Consider the following 13,103-nt stretch of genomic DNA (forward strand, 5'->3'; position numbering starts at 1 on the left):
TGCTCCTTCCTTATTTTTGGATCCGTCGACGAAGACTTCCCATTGTCTTTGACTCGCAGGTTCGAGGATATCCATTGGATCCTTGTTTTCTTCCTCGGCTTCTGGTATTCCCTTAATCTCTTCGTCGTTGTCAAGGGGGAGGTCTGCTAAGAAATCCACCAGAACTTGGGACTTCCGAGAATGTTGAATTTCATGAATGATGTTGAATTGGTCCAGATGGGTGTTCCATTTGGCTATTCGTCCCACTTTTCCCGTGCTTTTGAGGACTGCTTCCAATGGTGCTTTGCATGGGACCCTGACGAGGTGAGTTAGGAAGTAGGTTCTCAGTTTTTGAGTAGCCCACACTAATGCGAGGATGAGCTGTTAAATCTTAGTATAGTTCCTTTCCGCAGAATTTAGGGTCTTGCTGACGTAATAGATAGGTTGTTCTATCTTTGTATTGGTTTTGACCAATACTGCGCTGACTGCGTCTTCTGTTGCTGCTATGTACAGTGCCAAAACCTCGTCAGGATCTGGCTTCTGCAGGATCGGGATTGAGGCTAGGTGTTCTTTTATTTTTTGGAATGCTTCCTCGCATTCAACGGTCCATTCGAACCTGCTCCCTTTTTTGAGAATATTGAAGAAATGTTTGCATTTGTCCGAGGACCGGGCAATAATCTGCCCAAAGCTGCTATGGATCCATTGAGTTTCTGTACTTCCTTTAAATTCTTTGGGGACGGCATCTCTATTATGGATTGAATCTTTGCTGGGTCTACCTCGATGCCCCTTTTTGTTACCAGATACCCGAGGAATTTCCCCGAGGTGACACCGAAAGTACATTTCTCCGGATTCACTTTCATGTGATGTTTTCTCATTGCTTCGAAGATATTCCTCAGATCCTGGTGGTGATCTTTACGCAGCTTGCTTTTGACGAGCATGTCGTCAACGTAGACTTCTAAGGTTCCTCCAATCCATGGCTTGAAGATAGCATCGACCATCCTTTGGTATGTTTCCCCTGCGTTTCGAAGTCCGAAGGGCATTCTAGTGTAGCAATAAAGGCCATGTGGGGTGTAGAACGCTGTGTGTGGCTGATGTTCTTCTGCCAGGGCCACTTGGTTGTAGCCAGAATGTCCATCCATGAATGACAGTTCTTCATATCCTTCTACTGCTTCTACCAGCTGGTCTATGCTCGGCAGGGGATAACTGTCCTTTGGACATGCCTTGTTGAGATTAGTAAAGTCGATGCATATTCTAACCCCTCCATTTTTCTTAGGAACAATGACCATGTTGGAGATCCAGGTAGGGTACTTGACTTCCTTGATAAATCCTGCGTCTAGTAGTTTCCGAAGTTCTGTTTCTACTGCCTCATGATACTCTGGAGCTACTTTTCGTATTTTCTGCCTGAACGGGGGCGTGCCCGGTTTGATGCGTAGCTCGTGTTGGATTACTTTTGGGTCAATCCCCAGCATATCTCCTAGCTTCCAGGCGAACACATCCGCGTATTCCTTAAGTAATTTGGTTAAAGAATCTTCCCTTCCTTCGTCCATTATGGTCCCTATTTTGATCATCTTCGGGTTTTCTTCCGTTCCTATGTTGATTTCTTTTACGGTCTCCACTGGTGTGAACACAGGCTTCGGATTTTCGAGGACTGGGACGTTCTTTAATTGCTATTTAGCGTGTTTCTGTTCTTCGCTGGTTGTTGAAGTACTTGTCTCTGTGCTTAGGACATTATCATCTTTCGTCAAGCCCTTCCCTGTAGTTTCCTTGAGGAAAAGGTCTATGGCCTTATCTTTCGCGGTTTCTTTATTTTTTACTCTTCGGATTTTTCGCTGCTCTTCTTGCTCGTTGTTGATATGATCCTGAGTGGCCTGGCACTCTCTCGTAGTGACCCGATCTCCCTTGATTTCCATTACTCCCTCAGGTGTTGGAAATCTGAGATATTGGTGGTATGTTGCCGCAACTCCTTTGAGTTTATGTATCCATTTTCGTCCAATAATAGCGTTGTAGGGGGAAGGGGTGTCCACCACACTGAATCGGGTTTCTAGTTTCATGGGCCCTGCGTTAACCTGCAACACGATGTCTCCCAAGGGCTTCGTGGCTGCTCCATTGAATCCGTAGATGGTGTAATAAGAGGTCATTAATTGTTCATTATGGAGCTTCATCCGTTTGAATTCATCGTAAAATAGGACGTTTACGGAGCTTCCCCCGTCTATGAGGATCTTTTTGAGGTTACATCCATCTACTGGTAGCGTTAGGACCAAGGGATCGTTATGGTCTTCCATATCTTCTTCGATATCCTCGGCATCGAAGATGATAGGAGATTCCATCCATTCTTCGTGCTCATCCACCACTATCCCATCGACCTTATACAATTCGCAGCGGTCTTCGAACTGCTTCCGTAACCTGTTTCCTATCTGCGCTGTAAGTGAGGGCCCTGTGGCTTCGGAAAAAGAGATGGTGTTGATTGTTCGGTTTCCTTCCGGAAGTTGGACTGGTTTGGTTCGCTTGGATCTATCCTCGGTAACATCCTTTCGTACGTAATGTTTGAGCTCTCCCGCATCAATTAATTTTTGGATCATTATTTTAAGGTTCTTGCACTTTTCGGTCTGGTGTCCGTTGAAACAATGATATTCACAGTAATCTTTAGACTTCTCGGATCTCGGGGGCTGCTTTCCCTTAGACCATGGCCACTCCAGGTTTTCCCTCCCTTTGATCTCTCGTAGGATACGAGCATAGCTAGCGTTGAGTTTCGTGTAAACTTGATCTTCGAATTTTAGGTCACCTGTTCTTCGTTCATCCCTTCGTTCCTTCCTATCTTCGTGAGGTCTCTCCACTGAGCAACTCCTTTTGGCCCCATTGGTTTGTTCCGCTGAATTGGTGCGGTGAGATCTTTGCGGATATGCCCTCGGGTTTTCCCGTTGAATTTCTTCAAGTCGAGCGTGCTTTTCGATAATTATTCGAAGATCTCCCTCTGTCTTAGGCACGCTTCCATGAATTTCCACAAATAGGGGACTCATTCGGTCCAATCCCCATTTGTAGCAATTGATGCTTACCACTGGGTCCACGCTCCCTATGGCTTGGCAGATCTTGTGCCATCTGTTAGTGTACTCCCTCGTGGTTTCCTTGTAGCCAATCGCTAGTGAAAAGAGCTTATCCATTCCGGTGTTTACAGTCTTGTTGTACATGTATGTTCTTAGGAATTTCTCTGCGAGTTGGTCGTATGAGTGGATGGAGTTTGGTGGCAGATTATCAAACCATGATAATGCCGATCCCTTCAGGCTTGACGGGAAGTATCTGCAGAGTACGGCGTCGTTCTGACCCCATCTAGCTAAGACACGGTTGTAGTACCGAATATGTGCAGCAGGGTCACTGGATCCATCATAACATTCGAACGTTGGGACAGGGCATTTCAGTGGAATAGGGGTGTTGGCCAAGCGATGAGTTAAGGGCGTAGAGTTAGCTTCTCTCATGACCTCTTCTAACCTCCCCCCTCCTTGTCTATTTTTTAATTGCCTGATCTCGGCCATCATCTCATCTCGTAGCTCTTCCATCGCGCGTTGGTGCCCTAAGTTCTTCTGCTCGTTACCGTCTGACTCTCCGTCGTCATAATCCGGGTCGAATACGCTACTTCCCCTAGTCGCGTCTCCATTAGCCGCTATGACGACTCTACAGTCTCGGTTTGGCTCTGGTGCTTTGGAATTTGCTTCATCAAGTTGTTGGCTGGTCTTCGTGCTTAGAGAAATCCGCTCCTTTAAATCTTGATTTTCTCTGGCCAACAGGGCTACAGCATCTGCGTAAACCTGCTGGCTCTTCTTCAGTTCCTCAAGCTCAGCCATCAGTCGATGTGATTGGTTGGACCCCTGATTGGGAGTCCCAGCGCGTGCCACTACGGCCATGGTGCCGCCTTCCTCTACGGTCTGCACTAAAGGTGGCAGAGGTTCAGCTTCGGTTGCTGGCATTTCCAAATAGGGGTGAGTGCCCCTCTGCGGTGCTAGAGCCGTTGGTATGGTTTGATTTTGATCATTTGTTGGTGGCATTCCAAAAGTTGGAAGGTGCACGGGTTGGAATATTCTGGATTCATCCACCCTTTATCTTGGTTGATGAAGTTGATTCATAGCGCAAGTTTTGCTAGCCTCTGCAGCCTTCGGGACTACCGCAGCCGCACCGTACTTTGTTGCCGCTGCTCTGAGAGCCGCTGCTGCAACTGAATTAGCGTTCATAGGTGAAGTGATTTCCGCAGTATCTTGCCTTTGACTGGTCATTTTAGCTTTGTCTCCTTTCTGCTTGCTTCGGGTGATGACCGGGGTTGTCCTGGGTGTTTCCTTTGACGAAGCTTTGGCTTTTCCTGCTTCCTGCGTCTTTTCCATCACGGGTCCTTTTGTCGGCAATGAAATCTCGCAGAAACTCGCCTTCTTTACTCACAATACGTTCTTTCTGCACAAGGAATTTCAAACAACGAAAAACGGGAATATCCGCGTGAATCGGGTTAGTTGGCGAAATATCTTCTTCCAGGAGAGGATTAATACATACGAGTTACAATACACGGGTTAAAGTTTTATTAAAAGAGATCCTTTTAAAAATGCAAGTAGATCCTTTTTTAAAAAAAAACTACGAAAACCCCCCTGAGAGACGGGTTCGCACGAGATCTAAAGAAAAACGTAAATCCACGGATCAAAACAATAAATCTTATCGAAGATAGTAGGTGGGTTTTTGAATATAATAAAGTTAACAAATGATCTATACGGTCCGAGCTGATAAATCAGAGCAATCATATGCCAATTTAAAATGAAATCACAGGACAAGATAAATCTTTTACCGGGACGAAGTCCCTGTTTCTAGCGCCAAATTGTGAACACACAAATCACGAAGGCATCCGAATGCTCACAACCAATCATCGTAATCTAGAGAGATTTGTGATGATGATATCCTAGTGTTGATTCCTTGGCTCAAAACCTTCGGGTTTATCATAGCCTCATCTAACAACTCCATGCGAGGCGTTTGCGCACGAGATACAGGTAAAAACAAAGAAAGCAAAACGTATAAGTAAAGATCCATGGGGTTAGACAAATATAAAGTGCTGAAATGTAAACAAGACCGAGGTTTACGTGGTTCAGCACTAAGGCCTACGTCCACGGGGTTTGTTGTTTCACTATATTCTTCACGGTTACAAGAGTAGTCGAATGACTTTTGGGTTTACATGTTTTTCTCTTCTAAAGGATTAACTTACACTTGCAATCTCTCTCTCCTTCCCTTCCTGATTTTTCCGATCCCCTTTCCTCTTGGTGGAGAGGGGGTATTTATAGGGTTAGAGTGTGGGACCCATCTCTGAAGACCGTTGGAACCTTATCTTCTAGTGTCTTGTGTCCATCACGCAGAGGTCTGCGTTTGCCACTTGATCACGCAGAGACATCCTCGCTCGTTCCACGGGTTGATCGACACGTATACTGCTCAGAGTGTTTAATGAAGGTGGTTGAGATGCCTGCTCGTGTCAGACAAGTGTCTTCTGCCCCTGTCACGTTCGTGTCAGCTAACTTTGTCTCCACCGTTGATCTTAGCTTCTTTTGGGATGAGATAAAGTAACTCCTTGGGGTTTATTTGGTGTTCCGTAGTGCATCGTATTTTGATGTCCTGGCCTGCATGCTTTCTACGTATTTTTCTATATACACGTGTCTGATGGTGAGATATATGTATACACAGCAATGTTGAACTGAAATAGTGGTCGTGGTGGTGTTCATCTTATTTGAAGGCGAGGGTACTGAAGAGGAAAGGGGATGGTCCGGATTCATCCTTAGACAGAGTTTTATGGAGTTTTCAACATGTTTTCGAGACGGTAAACCAGCTGAAATATATGCGAATGCTGCTGCCAATTGGGTTGTCTCTCCACCGATAAAATAGTGAAAAGTTTGCTGCCATGGTCATGGATATAAGACAAGGAGTAGTGCTGGTGATTCTCAGCGCTGGGAGTCAGTTAGAAAGCCTTGGGAGATTTCGTGTTGGATGGGTGATTTGCATGGTCTGGTTATTAAATGGAGTTGGTGCTGGGGTTAGACGAAGTTGGAGCCAGTATTAGGAAAGACGGGTTGGACTGGGCCTTAGAGTTTCCTAGGCCGTATTTTTGTCTCTATGCAACAAAATATAAAAAGACAATCGAGAAGAAAAGAGGGGAGACCGGACTGGAGGTTGCGGCTACAAGCCAAAATCAGGAAACTAGCAGCGACGAGACCGCGATAAAAAAGATTACGGTTTGAAGTTTCATCGTCTCCCATCCGTTTTGATGTATTTGTGTTTCTCTTTTATATGTTTATGGCTTTTGAGAAATCCATGTGTTGCTAGATTTATGTAACTAGGGTTTATGTTGAAATCATTTAGAGTTTTAGGCAACTTTTGATTTGAATAATATTGAGCAAAGACTATTATGATTTGATTTGATTAATTCCATGATCTTATTTATTGATTAATCGAAATATGAGTTGTTGCTTCACCGGTTTTGTATAACATTTGTGTATAATTGTTAGGATAACAAATATATTTGGCTACTTATTTGATATTTCATCCTGGGTTAAATCCTTTGATGGGGTATACTTAGAATAACCAGGTATTGTTTGTGAACCTAAATTTAGTTTCGTATAATTTTCTCGCTAACGCAATTTGATGGTGCATGCTTGGGTTTAATCTTTTGATGTGCCATGCTTAGGATGTCCCAATGATATTTGCGATTCTAATACTGATAATAGGTGATGTCGATAGAACGAACAATAGAAAAATATTCAGTAATTATGTTTCATTTCAGTAATTAAATAGAAATAGTGGTGGATACTATAAACCCTGGCTACCGATTCTTCCTTTAGATTCGTTTTATTAGTTTAATTTATTTTCTTTGTTTATTTTCTTTCAAAAATCCCAAAACATTATTTCTGGTTAGTTAATTAGGAATACTGATTGTTGATATTTCCACCGCTCCTCGTGGGAACGACCCGTACTTGCCTTTGTCTACGAGTTAGACACCGTGCGATTGCGGTTATTACATATAGGGTTCACCCAGAATCCCATCATGCGACTTGGACGGAGCCGCTGGCATGGCTTTGGCACAGTGGTGTGGCTGACATGGTTGGCATGCCTTTGGCACAGTGGCGTGGCTGGCATGGATGGTGCATACCTTTGGCACGGTGGCATGGTTGGCATGCCTTTGGCACAGTGGCGTGGCTGGCATGGACGGTGCATACCCTTGGCACGGTGGCGTGGCTGGAATTGTTAGCATGCCTTTGGCACAGTGGCGTGGCTGGCATGGTCGGCATGCCTTTGGAACGGTGGCGTGGCTGGCATGGCTGGTGCATACCTTTGGCACGGTGGCGTGGCTGGCATGCCTTTGGCACGGTGGTGTGGCTGGGATGGTTGGCGTGCCTTTGGCACAGTGGCATGGTTGGCATGCCTATGGCACAGGCGGCTGGCATGAGCAAAGATGATGCCAGCCAATACTAAGGATTCTTCCGCGGAACGTAGTATATATATATATATAAATATAAAAGGTACGCATCGAGTCTTGTACTGGCAAGGTGCTGAAATTTATAGTGTATTTGGGACGGTTGTCGCATCCGTGGGTCTGGGCAAATTTCTCGCAGACATATTGAATGGTTCAATAAATGTGCTAGTGGAGGTATTGGTGTTTACAGATCTGTTTCCTTATAGAGTGACGTCACGTCAGACCAAGATTTTACGATTTTAACCCTAAGCTAAAAACCACCATCAACATTAAGTTCCCTGCTTAGCTCGGAACAGGGGCCTTGTTGTGAGGTAAGCATGAGATGGTGACTAACAAGAGCAAAATCGAAACGGAAAGTCATGAAAAGATGGTCAGGAAGATCCGACTAACCTTTTTCGGGAGGTAAAGAGAATCCATGACTCTTGCGTTGGTGGCTTTGCGTTAATTCGTATCGTGGTGCTGCTAGCTAGGCCGCGGAGTGGCAGAGGTGGTTGCTGGCTGGGATGCAGACAGTTGGCGTCATCTTGGCTTGGCCGTGCGCCATCTTGGCTAGGATAGGGAACACCATCTTTGCCACGCCACCGTGCCAAAGGTATGCACCAGCCATGCCAGCCACGCCACCGTGCCAAAGGCATGCCAACCATGCTAGCCACGCCATCGTGCCAAAGGCATGTCAACCATGCCAGCCACGCCACCGTCCCAAAGGTATGCACCGGCCATGCCAGCCACGCCACTGTGCCAAAGGAATGCCAACCATGCCAGCCATGCCACTGTACCAAAGGCATGCCAGCCACGCCACTACGCCGAAGGCATGCCAACCATGCCAACTACGCCACTGTGCCAAAGACATGCCAACCATGTCAGCCACACCACTGTGCCAAAGGCATGCCGACGGCTCCGTCCAAGCCGCACCATGTCGGTGACTCCGTTCAAGCCGCACCACGCCAGCGGCTTCAAGCTGCGCCACGCGGCCTCTCCATCCAAGCCGCACACTGCCAGCGGCTCCAAGCCGAGCCAACAACTCTGCACGATGCTTGCGGCTCCATTTCATGCCAAGCCATGCCAAATTCCACGATTTATGCCAAAACCCTAATTTGGCCGCGCCCAGCATGCCGGCCATGCCACCATGCCACTGGCCGCCAAATGAAAGGTAGCCACGATCAACGGCTATCTTTCCTCCTGAAATGCAAATCTCAACTGTACAAGGTTGTCACCAAACCAAACGACTTGTGACAATCTCTTGCCTACGATGCCAATTCTTTGGTCACGGTTCCAAACCCTAATTTGGCCACGTCAAATACATGCCGGCCATGCCACCATGCCGCTGGCTGCCAAACGGAAGGTAGCCACGATCAACGACTACCCTTCCTCCCGAGATGCATATCTCAGCCGTACAAGCTTGCCACCTAACCAAACGACTTGTGGCAACCTCTTGGCTGCGATGTCAATTCTTTGGTCACGGTGCCAAACCCTAATTTGGCCGCACCCAAAGTATGCACGAGCATGCCACCATGCAGCTGGCCGCCAAACGAAGGGTAGCCACGATCAACGACTACCCTTCCTCCCGAGATGCAGATCTCAGCCGTACAAGCTTGCCACCAAACCAAACGACTTGTGGCAACCTCTTGGCTACGATGCCAATTCTTTGGTCACGGTTCCAAACCATAATTTGTCCACTCCAAAGTCATGTCGGCCATGCCACTATGCCGCTGGATTCCAAACGGAAGGTAGCCATGATCAACGTCTACCCTTCCTCTTGAGATGCAAATCTCGGACGTCGAAGGTCGCCACCGAATCGGTAAACCTATCAATCTTAACTTGCCATACGCTAGCAACATGTTACACGTTTTCCATGAAAACACTTGAGACATCAAAACATGTCACAAACTGGGGGATGCTCATCAGGGTATTGGTCTGGCGGTTTACAGCGTGCGGCGTGCAATACGCCTGTTACAAGAAAGTGTCATAAAGGTGAGGCGGTTATTAATGGAAAGAAATAAGTGGTGAAACGTATCCTCATTATGTAAACATCAATTCCAGGCATTACACGTTATCACTTTCTTCCACCACTCAACCGCTTCCACTTCTTACGAAGCCAGGGTACGTTTTATTACGACTTGTATAAATAGGTTTCACCCATTTTCACCAAGGAACACGTTTTGATCAGGAGAATACAACACTTAGAAAACACCTGTTAGTTTTCCACATTGCTAGCATTTCACCTTCTGATACGAGTCGTAATACAACCACTCTTCCAGAATCAACTATTCTGGCTTCAACACTCTCTTCGCTTCCCTCCCTAAGACCAACCCTTCTCCTTCACTTCTGTGACCGAAGCAAGTCTAGAAAGACCATTTCTTGGTTTATGTCAGATTTGTACAGATTGACCTCTCGAATATAAAGTACTCCCGTGCAGTACATTGTTTAGGGTTTAGACTCGTTTCTCACCCACACACGAAATTACCGAAATCAGCAGAAACTGTTTTCATCCTCAAACAATTGACGACCACAGTGGGAGGTTAATCTCTCGGTTACAATATCAATTTCCAATTCACGATTTCATCTTTCAATCCGATCTCAAGATGGTAGAACTCAGGTCCGGATCAGCGACAAACCCTGAGAACACTAGCACCAAAACCATCCCCGGAACTAGCACTCCTTCCAGTAGCATTAATACGCCACCGACCAACACCAGCGGTGCGGAAAACGTTCCTTCAGGTGTTACACCGCCGATCACCAAGGCCAGAGCTGCTGCCTCTACCCCTAATGTTTCGTCGAGTATGACGCCCCCAACCGTCACTAGAGCTACGACTACTCTGCTGTCAGGACGAGAGACTGGAGGAACCAGAGGGAGCCGACCCTATATCACCATTGCTGATTTGATGGAAAAGCGGGAGGTTCTTGCTAGAGCCCGGACGGACATGGCCTCGACTCAGAAGAGGTGCTTGTTTTTCTCAAGACACTAACGGAGCGGATACCGCAGGAATCACGCCAACCAGAGTCAATAAGGAACACCTAAAATACTCCTGGCTCCGGCACCTCTGCAGGGCGTACCTTTGCAGACGAAGAGACTCGCCCCGGAACCCCGGTGGATAAAAATAAACCGTCCAATTTTGTCACACGAGAATATTTGGAGCGACTTCTTCGGAACCGAGACAAAAGTGATGTTATAGACATGTATCAGCATCAACCCCCTTACCCGCCTGAAATACAAAGAATTCCTCTTCCAAGAGGATACTCTTCTCCTCAATTCACTCTATATGACGGCACCGGAAATGCACGTGAACATGTATCTCGATTCTTGGAGTCCTTAGGAGAACACGAATACAATCACGTTCTCCGTTTGAGGGAGTTTTCAAAATCACTTACCGGAAGAGCATACACGTGGTACAACAGCATCACACTGAACATCATCCCCAACTGGGGTGACATGGTTACATGTTTCTACAAGAAGCACTTCTTCATGTCCGAGCAAGTTACCTTCTCGGATCTAGGAAGGATGTTCCAACGAGACAACGAACATCCAAACGATTTTGTCAAAAGATTCAGAGTTCAAGCGCTAGATTGTCACGACTCAAACATGACCGAACAACAACTTGTGAATTCTTGTATCAATGGTATGGCTGCCATCTATCGCGCCTTACTAGAGAATTTGCGATTCCGGACATTCTATGATATCCATAAGGCTGCCAAACGATCGACCACGACGGCACCAGCATTTTTGGAAAGAACCATGCCAACAAGAAGCGAGGACGTGCACGAAACTCGAGGAAGTAGGTGCCTCGTTAACAAGCAATACAACATTGGTCCCTCCTCGGTGAGCGTAGTAGAAGAAGGAGGGAAAAGGAAGGCCCCAGCGGCAGACCAACGGCCTAAGCGCGCGGCGCCAGCACAACAAGCGGCTCCGCCACGGAAGACCGCTGCTAAAGCCCCCATGTGACATCAAGCAGCTGGAGAAGATGTCTTGGATTTCCCGTTCCCGATCGAGGAGGTGATTGAACTCTTGGAGGCATGGATCCAGGACGATGTCATCAGAATACCACCTCCCAGGCGCCCACCGACCGAAGCAGAGATGGAAAACCCCAAATACTGCCGCTACCATAGATTTTTTCACCACCCAACCAGCGACTGCAACAGACTAAAGCGTATCTTCAAGGAGAAGGTAGAGGCAGGGGAACTTCAATTGGGAAACGAGGGAGTTCATAGAGATCCGCTTCCGGTCAGGAGTTGCATGATCTCTGGGGACTCCGTACACGAGACTGTACAATCCATGATGCAACATGTGTGCGAAACCCTCTAGCTTTCCAAGATGCAGCGTCAAGATGTCTTCACGGCCCTCAATCGTATTGTGTCGGGCAAACGACTCTTTCCTGTTGCGGAAGCCACGCCAGGAGCCCAAGCTCTCCCAGGGAACGGTGATGAAAAACACAACTGGGGACTGCTGACCACGGTTTATCTAAGAGGCGCCAAGCTCGACAGTGTGTTGATTGACGCGGCCTCTGACTTCAACATCGTTACCATCAAGACTTTGAGAGCTGCGGGAATTTTGAAGCAGGAGGCTACCCGCTCCCCATCCATGGTCAAGAATTCGGAAGGGGAAGCAATAAACGCATACGGCTACATTGACCTCGAGATCAAGGTAGGAGACGCTATAACACATGGAAAATTCCACATTGTCAAAGAACTTTCAAGTTATGACGTGATCCTGGAGGGCTCATGGGTACATGGAAACAAAGCGAAATTGGGAGCATCTCCTCTGCCGGTGACGACTCCCAAAAGAATTTCCAGCAAGCCGCACAACTTGGGATATTACATGTTACCGTATCAACAACTTACCGAGGTAACCCAATCACCCGGAGAAAGCCTGTCGATGTTCATCCGTAGATTCCAAACGCAAGTAAGTCTGGTCAAACAACCCTTTCTGTACCCTAATCACTTCTTTTCTCGGCCCGGCAAGGATACTCAGTCCAGTTGTCAGCTCAGACACCATTAAGAGATGTGAATGGGGCGCTGGGCCTTTCAAGCGCTTCACCAAGAATTTGGAAGCTGCAGTCAAAGACAACGGGCCAAAAGTCAAATGGTTACGCGACACCCGAATTCATTTCAAATTGGAGATATGGTAGTCAAGATGACCTCATTTCAAGTTGGAAACATGACAGTGAAGATGGTCGTTCGGTCTGATTCGCCCGGAGAAAAGGAAGACGAACCATATCTGCAAGTGGCAAACTCATTAATACCGACAAATTGGATGGCGTGATGATTCACTCTTGATGGCTCAAGCCCTTCAATACCTAAAGCGTTGTGCTACCTTCTCCTCCAGCGTTTTTCCCTCTAGTATTTCCTTCGACAATTTCCCTTTCCACTCAATATTTGTATTTCCTCTAAAGACGAATGCACCACTTGCATTCCTAATTAGGGTTTCGATTTCTGCTTAAAGCATGCTTTTTTTTTTCCTTCAAATAAGTTTTCTGAATCTCGAAAGAAAAACAAATAAATCCCGAGCCATCACAAAACTATCTCCCATCAAATTTAAAAAAAAAAAAATCGAAACCCTACTAGAAATACCTTATTCGAAAGCTCCGAAGGGAAGAAGGCACAAGAATTTATCAGACGACGGAAAAGATATCTTATTCAAGATTTTGGT

This window comes from Papaver somniferum, chromosome 11 (assembly GCF_003573695.1).
Source record: "Papaver somniferum cultivar HN1 chromosome 11, ASM357369v1, whole genome shotgun sequence".
Classification (NCBI taxonomy): domain Eukaryota; kingdom Viridiplantae; phylum Streptophyta; class Magnoliopsida; order Ranunculales; family Papaveraceae; genus Papaver; species Papaver somniferum.